The sequence below is a fragment of the Triturus cristatus genome, chromosome 1_1, assembly GCF_964204655.1.
Source record: "Triturus cristatus chromosome 1_1, aTriCri1.1, whole genome shotgun sequence".
Lineage (NCBI taxonomy): Eukaryota > Metazoa > Chordata > Amphibia > Caudata > Salamandridae > Triturus > Triturus cristatus.
In genome coordinates this window covers 349,557,574-349,571,504 of record NC_140579.1, presented here as the reverse complement: position 1 = coordinate 349,571,504, position 13,931 = coordinate 349,557,574, and positions in this window count along the sequence as shown.

Sequence of the window (13,931 nt, the reverse complement as noted above, 5' to 3'; positions counted from 1 at the left end):
AGCCCAGCACTGACCCTGAAAATTAATTCTAAGCGTACTTACCAGTAACTTGTATATCCTTCCATAGGAATCCATTGTGTGGTTTTCAGCAGAAAAGTATGAAAATGTGGAGTTTTGGTACTTACAAATATTCCTCTAAAATAAGCCAAACTACGAATTCCGATTTACTCATATGTCATCAGGAGAGAACTCAGTGCTGCATCTTTTAGCCCAGCACTGACTCTGAAAAGTAATTCTAAGTGTACTTACCAGTAACTTGTATTTCCTTCCATAGGAATCCATTGTATGGTTTTCAGCAGAAAAGTTTCTACGTGTGGAGTTTTGGAACTTACAAATATTCCTCTAAAATCAGCCAAAATTCGAATTACGATTTAGTCTCCTGTTATCACGAGAGAACCCAGTGCTGCATCTTTTAGCCCCGCACTGACCCTGAAAACTAATTCTAAGCGTACTTACCAGTAACTTGTATTTCCTTCCATAGGAATCCATTGTGTGGTTTTCAGCAGAGAAGTTTCTAAGTGTGGAGTTTTGGAACTTACAAATATTCCTCTAAAATCAGCCAAACTACGAATTCTGATTTAGTAACCTGTTATCAAGAGAGAACACAGTGCTGCATCTTTTAGCCCAGCACTGACCCTGAAAATTAATTCTAAGTGTACTTACCAGTAACTTGTATATCCTTCCATAGGAATCCATTGTGTGGTTTTCAGCAGAAAAGTATGAAAATGTGGAGTTTTGGTACTTACAAATATTCCTCTAAAATAAGCCAAACTACGAATTCCGATTTACTCATATGTCATCAGGAGAGAACTCAGTGCTGCATCTTTTAGCCCAGCACTGACCCTGAAAAGTAATTCTAAGTGTACTTACCAATAACTTGTATTTCCTTCCATAGGAATCCATTGTGTGGTTTTCAGCAGAAAAGTTTCTAAGTGTGGAGTTTTGGAACTTACAAATATTCCTCTGAAATCAGCCGAATTCTGAATTCCGATTTACTCTCCTGTTCTCAGTAGAGAACCCAGTGCTGCATCTTTTAGCCCCGCACTGACCCTGAAAAGTAATTCTAAGCGTACTTACCAGTAGCTTGTATTTCCTTCCATAGAAATCCATTGTGTGGCTTTCAGCAGAAAAGTTTCTAAGTGTGGAGTTTTGGAACTTACAAATATTCCTCTAAAATCAGCCGAACTACGAATTTCGATTTACTCACCTGTTATCAGGAGAGACCTCAGTGCTGAATCTTTAAGGCCAGTACTGATCCTGAAAAGTAATTCTAACCGTACTTACCAGTAACTTGAATTTCCTTCCATAGGCTAAAATTGACTGGTTTCACTTGGAAATTCTTCTCAGTGTGGAGGTTTGGAACTCTAAAATATTCCTCTAAAATCAGCCGAACTACGAATTCCGATTTACTCAAAACTTATCAGGAGAGACCTCAGTGCTGAAGCTTTAAGACCAGTACTGATCCTGAAAAGTAATTCTAACCCCACTTACCAGTAACTTGTATTTCCTTCCATAGGCTTACATTGACTGGTTTCACTTGGAAATTCTTCTAAGTGTGGAGTTTTGGAACTTTAAAATATTCCTCTAAAATCAGCCAGACTACGAATTCCGATTTACTCACATGTCATCAGGAGAGAACTCAGTGCTGCATCTTTTAGCCCAGCACTGACCCTGAAAAGTAATTCTAAGCGTACTTACCAGTAACTTGTATTTCCTTCAATAGGAATCCATTGTGTGGTTTTCAGCAGAAAAGTTTCTAAGTGTGGAGTTTTGGAACTTACAAATATTCCTCTAAAGTCATCCGAACTACGAATTCCGATTTACTCACCTGTTATCAGGAGAGACCTCAGTGCTGAATCTTTAAGGCCAGTACTGATCCTGAAAAGCAATTCTAACCGTACTTACCAGTAACTTGAATTTCCTTCCATAGGCTAACATTGACTGGTTTCACTGGGAAATTCTTCTAAGTGTGGAGTTTTGGAACTTACAAATATTCCTCTAAAATCAGCTGAACTACGAATTCCGATTTACTCACCTGTTATCAAGAGAGATCCCAGTGCTGCATCTTTTAGGCCACCACTGACCCTGAAAAGTAATTCTAAGCGTACTTACCAGTAACTTGTATTTCCTTCCATACGAATCCATTGTGTGGTTTTCAGCAGAAAAGTTTCTAAGTGTGGAGTTTGGAATTTACAAATATTCCTCTAAAATCAGCCAAACTACGAATTCCGATTTACTCACATGTCATCAGGAGAGAACTCAGTGCTGCATCTTTGAGCCCAGCACTGACCCTGAAAAGTAATTCTAAGTGTACTTACCAGTAACTTGTATTTCCTTCCATAGGAATCCATTGTTTGGTTTTCAGCAGAGAAGTTTCGAAGTGTGGAGTTAAAATAAGCCAAACTACGAATTCCGATTTACTCACATGTCATTCGGAGGGAACTCAGTGCTGCATCTTTTAGCCCAGCACTGACCCGGAAAAGTAATTCCAAGCGTACTTACCAGTAACTTGTATTTCCTTCCATAGGAATACATTGTGTGGTTTTCAGCAGAGAAGTTTCGAAGTGTGGAGTTAAAATAAGCCAAACTACAAATTCCATTTTACTCACATGTCATCAGGAGAGAACTCAGTGCTGCATCTTTTAGCCCAGCACTGACCCTGAAAAGTAATTCTAAGCGTACTTACCAGTAACTTGTATTTCCTTCCATAGGAATCCATTGTGTGGTTTTCAGCAGAAAAATTTCTAAGTGTGGAGTTTTGGAACTTACAAATATTCCTCTAAAATCATCCGAACTATGAATTCCAATTTACTCACCTGTTATCAGGAGAGACCTCAGTGCTGAATCTTTAAGGCCAGTACTGATCCTGAAAAGCAATTCTAACCGTACTTACCAGTAACTTGAATTTCCTTCCATAGGCTAACATTGACTGGTTTCACTGGGAAATTCTTCTAAGTATGGAGTTTTGGAACTTACAAATTTTCCTCTAAAATCAGCCAAACTACGAATTCCGATTTACTCACCTGTTATCAGGAGAGATCCCAGTGCTGCATCTTTTAGCCCAGCACTGACCCTGAAAACTAATTCTAAGCGTACTTACCAGTAACTTGTATTTCCTTCCATAGGAATCCATTGTGTGGTTTTCAGCAGAGAAGTTTCTAAGTGTGGAGTTTTGGAACTTACAAATATTCCTCTAAAATCAGCCGAATTCTGAATTCCGATTTACTCTCCTGTTCTCAGTAGAGAACCCAGTGCTGCATCTTTTAGCCCCGCACTGACCCTGAAAAGTAATTCTAAGCGTACTTACCAGTAGCTTGTATTTCCTTCCATAGAAATCCATTGTGTGGTTTTCAGCAGAAAAGTTTCTAAGTGTGGAGTTTTGGAACTTACAAATATTCCTCTAAAATCAGCCGAACTACGAATTTTGATTTACTCACCTGTTATCAGGAGAGACCTCAGTGCTGAATCTTTAAGGCCATTACTGATCCTGAAAAGTAATTCTAACCGTACTTACCAGTAACTTGAATTTCCTTCCATAGGCTAAAATTGACTGGTTTCACTTGGAAATTCTTCTCAGTGTGGAGGTTTGGAACTCTAAAATATTCCTCTAAAATCAGCCGAACTACGAATTCCGATTTACTCAAAACTTATCAGGAGAGACCTCAGTGCTGAAGCTTTAAGACCAGTACTGATCCTGAAAAGTAATTCTAACCCCACTTACCAGTAACTTGTATTTCCTTCCATAGGCTTACATTGACTGGTTTCACTTGGAAATTCTTCTAAGTGTGGAGTTTTAGAACTTCAAAATATTCCTCTAAAATCAGCCAGACTACGAATTCCGATTTACTCACATGTCATCAGGAGAGAACTCAGTGCTGCATCTTTTAGCCCAGCACTGACCCTGAAAAGTAATTCTAAGCGTACTTACCAGTAACTTGTATTTCCTTCAATAGGAATCCATTGTGTGGTTTTCAGCAGAAAAGTTTCTAAGTGTGGAGTTTTGGAACTTACAAATATTCCTCTAAAGTCATCCGAACTACGAATTCCGATTTACTCACCTGTTATCAGGAGAGACCTCAGTGCTGAATCTTTAAGGCCAGTACTGATCCTGAAAAGCAATTCTAACCGTACTTACCAGTAACTTGATTTTCCTTCCATAGGCTAACATTGACTGGTTTCACTGGGAAATTCTTCTAAGTGTGGAGTTTTGGAACTTACAAATATTCCTCTAAAATCAGCTGAACTACGAATTCCGATTTACTCACCTGTTATCAAGAGAGATCCCAGTGCTGCATCTTTTAGCCCAGCACTGACCCTGAAAAGTAATTCTAAGCGTACTTACCAGTAACTTGTATTTCCTTCCATAGGAATCCATTGTGTGGTTTTCAGCAGAAAAGTTTCTAAGTGTGGAGTTTTGGAACTTACAAATATTCCTCTAAAATCAGCCGAACTACGAATTTCAATTTACTCACCTGTTATCAGGAGAGATCCCAGTGCTGCATCTTTTAGCCCAGCACTGACCCTGAAAACTAATTCTAAGCGTACTTACCAGTAACTTGTATTTCCTTCCATAGGAATCCATTGTGTGGTTTTCAGCAGAGAAGTTTCTAAGTGTGGAGTTTTGGAACTTACAAATATTCCTCTAAAATCAGCCAAACTACGAATTCTGATTTAGTAACCTGTTATCAAGAGAGAACACAGTGCTGCATCTTTTAGCCCAGCACTGACCCTGAAAATTAATTCTAAGTGTACTTACCAGTAACTTGTATATCCTTCCATAGGAATCCATTGTGTGGTTTTCAGCAGAAAAGTATGAAAATGTGGAGTTTTGGTAGTTACAAATATTCCTCTAAAATAAGCCAAACTACGAATTCCGATTTACTCATATGTCATCAGGAGAGAACTCAGTGCTGCATCTTTTAGCCCAGCACTGACCCTGAAAAGTAATTCTAAGTGTACTTACCAATAACTTGTATTTCCTTCCATAGGAATCCATTGTGTGGTTTTCAGCAGAAAAGTTTCTAAGTGTGGAGTTTTGGAACTTACAAATATTCCTCTAAAATCAGCCGAATTCTGAATTCCGATTTACTCTCCTGTTCTCAGTAGAGAACCCAGTGCTGCATCTTTTAGCCCCGCACTGACCCTGAAAAGTAATTCTAAGCGTACTTACCAGTAGCTTGTATTTCCTTCCATAGAAATCCATTGTGTGGTTTTCAGCAGAAAAGTTTCTAAGTGTGGAGTTTTGGAACTTACAAATATTCCTCTAAAATCAGCCGAACTACGAATTTCGATTTACTCACCTGTTATCAGGAGAGACCTCAGTGCTGAATCTTTAAGGCCAGTACTGATCCTGAAAAGTAATTCTAACCGTACTTACCAGTAACTTGAATTTCCTTCCATAGGCTAAAATTGACTGGTTTCACTTGGAAATTCTTCTCAGTGTGGAGGTTTGGAACTCTAAAATATTCCTCTAAAATCAGCCGAACTACGAATTCCGATTTACTCAAAACTTATCAGGAGAGACCTCAGTGCTGAAGCTTTAAGACCAGTACTGATCCTGAAAAGTAATTCTAACCCCACTTACCAGTAACTTGTATTTCCTTCCATAGGCTTACATTGACTGGTTTCACTTGGAAATTCTTCTAAGTGTGGAGTTTTGGAACTTTAAAATATTCCTCTAAAATCAGCCAGACTACGAATTCCGATTTACTCACATGTCATCAGGAGAGAACTCAGTGCTGCATCTTTTAGCCCAGCACTGACCCTGAAAAGTAATTCTAAGCGTACTTACCAGTAACTTGTATTTCCTTCAATGGGAATCCATTGTGTGTTTTTTTAGCAGAAAAGTTTCTAAGTGTGGAGTTTTGGAACTTACAAATATTCCTCTAAAGTCATCCGAACTACGAATTCCGATTTACTCACCTGTTATCAGGAGGGACCTCAGTGCTGAATCTTTAAGGCCAGTACTGATCCTGAAAAGCAATTCTAACCGTACTTACCAGTAACTTGAATTTCCTTCCATAGGCTAACATTGACTGGTTTCACTGGGAAATTCTTCTAAGTGTGGAGTTTTGGAACTTACAAATATTCCTCTAAAATCAGCTGAACTACGAATTCCGATTTACTCACCTGTTATCAAGAGAGATCCCAGTGCTGCATCTTTTAGCCCAGCACTGACCCTGAAAAGTAATTCTAAGCGTACTTACCAGTAACTTGTATTTCCTTCCATAGGAATCCATTGTGTGGTTTTCAGCAGAAAAGTTTCTAAGTGTGGAGTTTGGAATTTACAAATATTCCTCTAAAATCAGCCAATCTACGAATTCCGATTTACTCACATGTCATCAGGAGAGAACTCAGTGCTGCATCTTTGAGCCCAGCACTGACCCTGAAAAGTAATTCTAAGTGTACTTACCAGTAACTTGTATTTCCTTCCATAGGAATCCATTGTTTGGTTTTCAGCAGAGAAGTTTCGAAGTGTGGAGTTAAAATAAGCCAAACTACGAATTCCGATTTACTCACATGTCATCAGGAGGGAACTCAGTGCTGCATCTTTTAGCCCAGCACTGACCCTGAAAAGTAATTCTAAGCGTACTTACCAGTAACTTGTATTTCCTTCCATAGGAATACATTGTGTGGTTTTCAGCAGAGAAGTTTCGAAGTGTGGAGTTAAAATAAGCCAAACTACAAATTCCATTTCACTCACATGTCATCAGGAGAGAACTCAGTGCTGCATCTTTTAGCCCAGCACTGACCCTGAAAAGTAATTCTAAGCGTACTTACCAGTAACTTGTATTTCCTTCCATAGGAATCCATTGTGTGGTTTTCAGCAGAAAAGTTTCTAAGTGTGGAGTTTTGAAACTTACAAATATTCCTCTAAAATCATCCGAACTATGAATTCCGATTTACTCACCTGTTGTCAGGAGAGACCTCAGTGCTGAATCTTTAAGGCCAGTACTGATCCTGAAAAGCAATTCTAACCGTACTTACCAGTAACTTGAATTTCCTTCCATAGGCTAACATTGACTGGTTTCACTGGGAAATTCTTCTAAGTATGGAGTTTTGGAACTTACAAATTTTCCTCTAAAATCAGCCAAACTACGAATTCCGATTTACTCACCTGTTATCAGGAGAGATCCCAGTGCTGCATCTTTTAGCCCAGCACTGACCCTGAAAACTAATTCTAAGCGTACTTACCAGTAACTTGTATTTCCTTCCATAGGAATCCATTGTGTGGTTTTCAGCAGAGAAGTTTCTAAGTGTGGAGTTTTGGAACTTACAAATATTCCTCTAAAATCAGCCAAACTACGAATTCTGATTTAGTAACCTGTTATCAAGAGAGAACACAGTGCTGCATCTTTTAGCCCAGCACTGACCCTGAAAATTAATTCTAAGCGTACTTACCATTAACTTGTATTTCCTTCGATAGGAATCCATTGTGTGGTTTTCAGCAGAAAAGTTTCTATTTGTGGAGTTTTGGAAATTACAAATATTCCTCTTAAGGAAGCCAAACTACGAATTCCGATTTACTCATATGTCATCAGGAGAGAACTCAGTGCTGCATCTTTTAGCCCAGCACTGACCCTGAAAAGTAATTCTAAGTGTACTTACCAATAACTTGTATTTCCTTCCATAGGAATCCATTGTGTGGTTTTCAGCAGAAAAGTTTCTAAGTGTGGAGTTTTGGAACTTACAAATATTCCTCTAAAATCAGCCGAATTCCGAATTCCCATTTACTCTCCTGTTATCAGTAGAGATCCCAGTGCTACATCTTTTAGCCCAGCACTGACCCTGAAAAGTAATTCCAAGCGTACTTACCAGTAACTTGAATTTCCTTCCATAGGAATCCATTGTGTGGTTTTCAGCAGAGAAGTTTCGAAATGTGGAATTTTGGTACTTACAAATATTCCTCTAAAATAAGCCAAACTATGAATTCCGATTTACATGTCATCAGGAGAGAACTCAGTGCTGCATCTTTTAGCCCAGCACTGACCCTGAAAAGTAATTCTAAGTGTACTTACCAGTAACTTGCATTTCCTTCCATAGGAATCCATTGTGTGGTTTTCAGCAGAAAAGTTTCTCAGTTTGGAGTTTTGGAACTTACAAATATTCCTATAAAATCAGCCGAATTACGAATTACGATTTACTCTCCTGTTATCAGTAGAAAACCCAGTGCTGCATTTTTTAGCCCCGCACTGGCCCTGAAAATTAATTCTAAGCATACTTACCAGTCGCTTGTATTTCCTTCCATAGGAATCCGTTGTGTGGTTTTCAGCAGAAAAGTTTCTAAGTGTGGAGTTTTGGAACTTACAAATATTCCTTTAAAATCAGCCGAACTACGAATTTCAATTTTCTCACCTGTTATCAGGAGAGATCCCAGTGCTGCATCTTTTAGCCCAGCACTGACCCTGAAAACTAATTCTAAGCATACTTACCAGTAACTTGTATTTCCTTCCATAGGAATCCATTGTGTGGTTTTCAGCAGAGAAGTTTCTAAGTGTGTAGTTTTGGAACTTACAAATATTCCTCTAAAATCAGCCAAACTACGAATTCTGATTTAGTAACCTGTTATCAAGAGAGAACACAGTGCTGCATCTTTTAGCCCAGCACTGACCCTGAAAATTAATTCTAAGCGTACTTACCAGTAACTTGTATATCCTTCCATAGGAATCCATTGTGTGGTTTTCAGCAGAAAAGTATGAAAATGTGGAGTTTTGGTACTTACAAATATTCCTCTAAAATAAGCCAAACTACGAATTCCGATTTACTCATATGTCATCAGGAGAGAACTCAGTGCTGCATCTTTTAGCCCAGCACTGACTCTGAAAAGTAATTCTAAGTGTACTTACCAGTAACTTGTATTTCCTTCCATAGGAATCCATTGTGTGGTTTTCAGCAGAAAAGTTTCTACGTGTGGAGTTTTGGAACTTACAAATATTCCTCTAAAATCAGCCAAAATTCGAATTACGATTTAGTCTCCTGTTATCACGAGAGAACCCAGTGCTGCATCTTTTAGCCCCGCACTGACCCTGAAAAGTAATTCTAAGCGTACTTACCAGTAGCTTGTATTTCCTTCCATAGGAATCCATTGTGTGGTTTTCAGCAGAAAAGTTTCTAAGTGTGGAGTTTTGGAACTTACAAATATTCCTCTAAAATCAGCCGAACTACGAATTTCAATTTACTCACCTGTTATCAGGAGAGATCCCAGTGCTGCATCTTTTAGCCCAGCACTGACCCTGAAAACGAATTCTAAGCGTACTTACCAGTAACTTGTATTTCCTTCCATAGGAATCCATTGTGTGGTTTTCAGCAGAGAAGTTTCTAAGTGTGGAGTTTTGGAACTTACAAATATTCCTCTAAAATCAGCCAAACTACGAATTCTGATTTAGTAACCTGTTATCAAGAGAGAACACAGTGCTGCATCTTTTAGCCCAGCACTGACCCTGAAAATTAATTCTAAGTGTACTTACCAGTAACTTGTATATCCTTCCATAGGAATCCATTGTGTGGTTTTCAGCAGAAAAGTATGAAAATGTGGAGTTTTGGTACTTACAAATATTCCTCTAAAATAAGCCAAACTACGAATTCCGATTTACTCATATGTCTTCAGGAGAGAACTCAGTGCTGCATCTTTTAGCCCAGCACTGACCCTGAAAAGTAATTCTAAGTGTACTTACCAATAACTTGTATTTCCTTCCATAGGAATCCATTGTGTGGTTTTCAGCAGAAAAGTTTCTAAGTGTGGAGTTTTGGAACTTACAAATATTCCTCTGAAATCAGCCGAATTCTGAATTCCGATTTACTCTCCTGTTCTCAGTAGAGAACCCAGTGCTGCATCTTTTAGCCCCACACTGACCCTGAAAAGTAATTCTAAGCGTACTTACCAGTAGCTTGTATTTCCTTCCATAGAAATCCATTGTGTGGTTTTCAGCAGAAAAGTTTCTAAGTGTGGAGTTTTGGAACTTATAAATATTCCTCTAAAATCAGCCGAACTACGAATTTCGATTTACTCACCTGTTATCAGGAGAGACCTCAGTGCTGAATCTTTAAGGCCAGTACTGATCCTGAAAAGTAATTCTAACCGTACTTACCAGTAACTTGAATTTCCTTCCATAGGCTAAAATTGACTGGTTTCACTTGGAAATTCTTCTCAGTGTGGAGGTTTGGAACTCTAAAATATTCCTCTAAAATCAGCCGAACTACGAATTCCGATTTACTCAAAACTTATCAGGAGAGACCTCAGTGCTGAAGCTTTAAGACCAGTACTGATCCTGAAAAGTAATTCTAACCCCACTTACCAGTAACTTGTATTTCCTTCCATAGGCTTACATTGACTGGTTTCACTTGGAAATTCTTCTAAGTGTGGAGTTTTGGAACTTTAAAATATTCCTCTAAAATCAGCCAGACTACGAATTCCGATTTACTCACATGTCATCAGGAGAGAACTCAGTGCTGCATCTTTTAGCCCAGCACTGACCCTGAAAAGTAATTCTAAGCGTACTTACCAGTAACTTGTATTTCCTTCAATAGGAATCCATTGTGTGGTTTTCAGCAGAAAAGTTTCTAAGTGTGGAGTTTTGGAACTTACAAATATTCCTCTAAAGTCATCCGAACTACGAATTCCGATTTACTCACCTGTTATCAGGAGAGACCTCAGTGCTGAATCTTTAAGGCCAGTACTGATCCTGAAAAGCAATTCTAACCGTACTTACCAGTAACTTGAATTTCCTTCCATAGGCTAACATTGACTGGTTTCACTGGGAAATTCTTCTAAGTGTGGAGTTTTGGAACTTACAAATATTCCTCTAAAATCAGCTGAACTACGAATTCCGATTTACTCACCTGTTATCAAGAGAGATCCCAGTGCTGCATCTTTTAGCCCAGCACTGACCCTGAAAAGTAATTCTAAGCGTACTTACCAGTAACTTGTATTTCCTTCCATAGGAATCCATTGTGTGGTTTTCAGCAGAAAAGTTTCTAAGTGTGGAGTTTGGAATTTACAAATATTCCTTTAAATCAGCCAAACTACGAATTCCGATTTACTCACATGTCATCAGGAGAGAACTCAGTGCTGCATCTTTGAGCCCAGCACTGACCCTGAAAAGTAATTCTAAGTGTACTTACCAGTAACTTGTATTTCCTTCCATAGGAATCCATTGTTTGGTTTTCAGCAGAGAAGTTTCGAAGTGTGGAGTTAAAATAAGCCAAACTACGAATTCCGATTTACTCACATGTCATTCGGAGGGAACTCAGTGCTGCATCTTTTAGCCCAGCACTGACCCGGAAAAGTAATTCTAAGCGTACTTACCAGTAACTTGTATTTCCTTCCATAGGAATACATTGTGTGGTTTTCAGCAGAGAAGTTTCGAAGTGTGGAGTTAAAATAAGCCAAACTACAAATTCCATTTTACTCACATGTCATCAGGAGAGAACTCAGTGCTGCATCTTTTAGCCCAGCACTGACCCTGAAAAGTAATTCTAAGCGTACTTACCAGTAACTTGTATTTCCTTCCATAGGAATCCATTGTGTGGTTTTCAGCAGAAAAAATTCTAAGTGTGGAGTTTTGGAACTTACAAATATTCCTCTAAAATCATCCGAACTATGAATTCCAATTTACTCACCTGTTATCAGGAGAGACCTCAGTGCTGAATCTTTAAGGCCAGTACTGATCCTGAAAAGCAATTCTAACCGTACTGACCAGTAACTTGAATTTCCTTCCATAGGCTAACATTGACTGGTTTCACTGGGAAATTCTTCTAAGTATGGAGTTTTGGAACTTACAAATATTCCTCTAAAATCAGCCAAACTACGAATTCCGATTTACTCACCTGTTATCAGGAGAGATCCCAGTGCTGCATCTTTTAGCCCAGCACTGACCCTGAAAACTAATTCTAAGCGTACTTACCAGTAACTTGTATTTCCTTCCATAGGAATCCATTGTGTGGTTTTCAGCAGAGAAGTTTCTAAGTGTGGAGTTTTGGAACTTACAAATATTCCTCTAAAATCAGCCAAACTACGAATTCTGATTTAGTAACCTGTTATCAAGAGAGAACACAGTGCTGCATCTTTTAGCCCAGCACTGACCCTGAAAATTAATTCTAAGCGTACTTACCATTAACTTGTATTTCCTTCGATAGGAATCCATTGTGTGGTTTTCAGCAGAAAAGTTTCTATTTGTGGAGTTTTGGAAATTACAAATATTCCTCTTAAGTAAGCCAAACTACGAATTCCGATTTACTCATATGTCATCAGGAGAGAACTCAGTGCTGCATCTTTTAGCCCAGCACTGACCCTGAAAAGTAATTCTAAGTGTACTTACCAATAACTTGTATTTCCTTCCATAGGAATCCATTGTGTGGTTTTCAGCAGAAAAGTTTCTAAGTGTGGAGTTTTGGAACTTACAAATATTCCTCTAAAATCAGCCGAATTCTGAATTCCCATTTACTCTCCTGTTATCAGTAGAGATCCCAGTGCTACATCTTTTAGCCCAGCACTGACCCTGAAAAGTAATTCCAAGCGTACTTACCAGTAACTTGAATTTCCTTCCATAGGAATCCATTGTGTGGTTTTCAGCAGAGAAGTTTCGAAGTGTGGAATTTTGGTACTTACAAATATTCCTCTAAAATAAGCCAAACTATGAATTCCGATTTACATGTCATCAGGAGAGAACTCAGTGCTGCATCTTTTAGCCCAGCACTGACCCTGAAAAGTAATTCTAAGTGTACTTACCAGTAACTTGCATTTCCTTCCATAGGAATCCATTGTGTGGTTTTCAGCAGAAAAGTTTCTCAGTTTGGAGTTTTGGAACTTACAAATATTCCTCTAAAATCAGCCGAATTACGAATTACGATTTACTCTCCTGTTATCAGTAGAAAACCCAGTGCTGCATTTTTTAGCCCCGCACTGGCCCTGAAAATTAATTCTAAGCATACTTACCAGTAGCTTGTATTTCCTTCCATAGGAATCCGTTGTGTGGTTTTCAGCAGAAAAGTTTCTAAGTGTGGAGTTTTGGAACTTACAAATATTCCTTTAAAATCAGCCGAACTACGAATTTCAATTTTCTCACCTGTTATCAGGAGAGATCCCAGTGCTGCATCTTTTAGCCCAGCACTGACCCTGAAAACTAATTCTAAGCATACTTACCAGTAACTTGTATTTCCTTCCATAGGAATCCATTGTGTGGTTTTCAGCAGAGAAGTTTCTAAGTGTGGAGTTTTGGAACTTACAAATATTCCTCTAAAATCAGCTAAACTACGAATTCTGATTTAGTAACCTGTTATCAAGAGAGAACACAGTGCTGCATCTTTTAGCCCAGCACTGACCCTGAAAATTAATTCTAAGCGTACTTACCAGTAACTTGTATATCCTTCCATAGGAATCCATTGTGTGGTTTTCAGCAGAAAAGTATGAAAATGTGGAGTTTTGGTACTTACAAATATTCCTCTAAAATAAGCCAAACTACGAATTCCGATTTACTCATATGTCATCAGGAGAGAACTCAGTGCTGCATCTTTTAGCCCAGCACTGACTCTGAAAAGTAATTCTAAGTGTACTTACCAGTAACTTGTATTTCCTTCCATAGGAATCCATTGTGTGGTTTTCAGCAGAAAAGTTTCTACGTGTGGAGTTTTGGAACTTACAAATATTCCTCTAAAATCAGCCGAAATTCAAATTACGATTTAGTCTCCTGTTATCACGAGAGAACCCAGTGCTGCATCTTTTAGCCCCGCACTGACCCTGAAAAGTAATTCTAAGCGTACTTACTAGTAGCTTGTATTTCCTTCCATAGGAATCCATTGTGTGGTTTTCAGCAGAAAAGTTTCTAAGTGTGGAGTTTTGGAACTTTCAAATATTCCTCTAAAATCAGCTGAACTACAAATTTCAATTTACTCACCTGTTATTAGGAGAGACCTCAGTGCTGAATCTTTAAGGC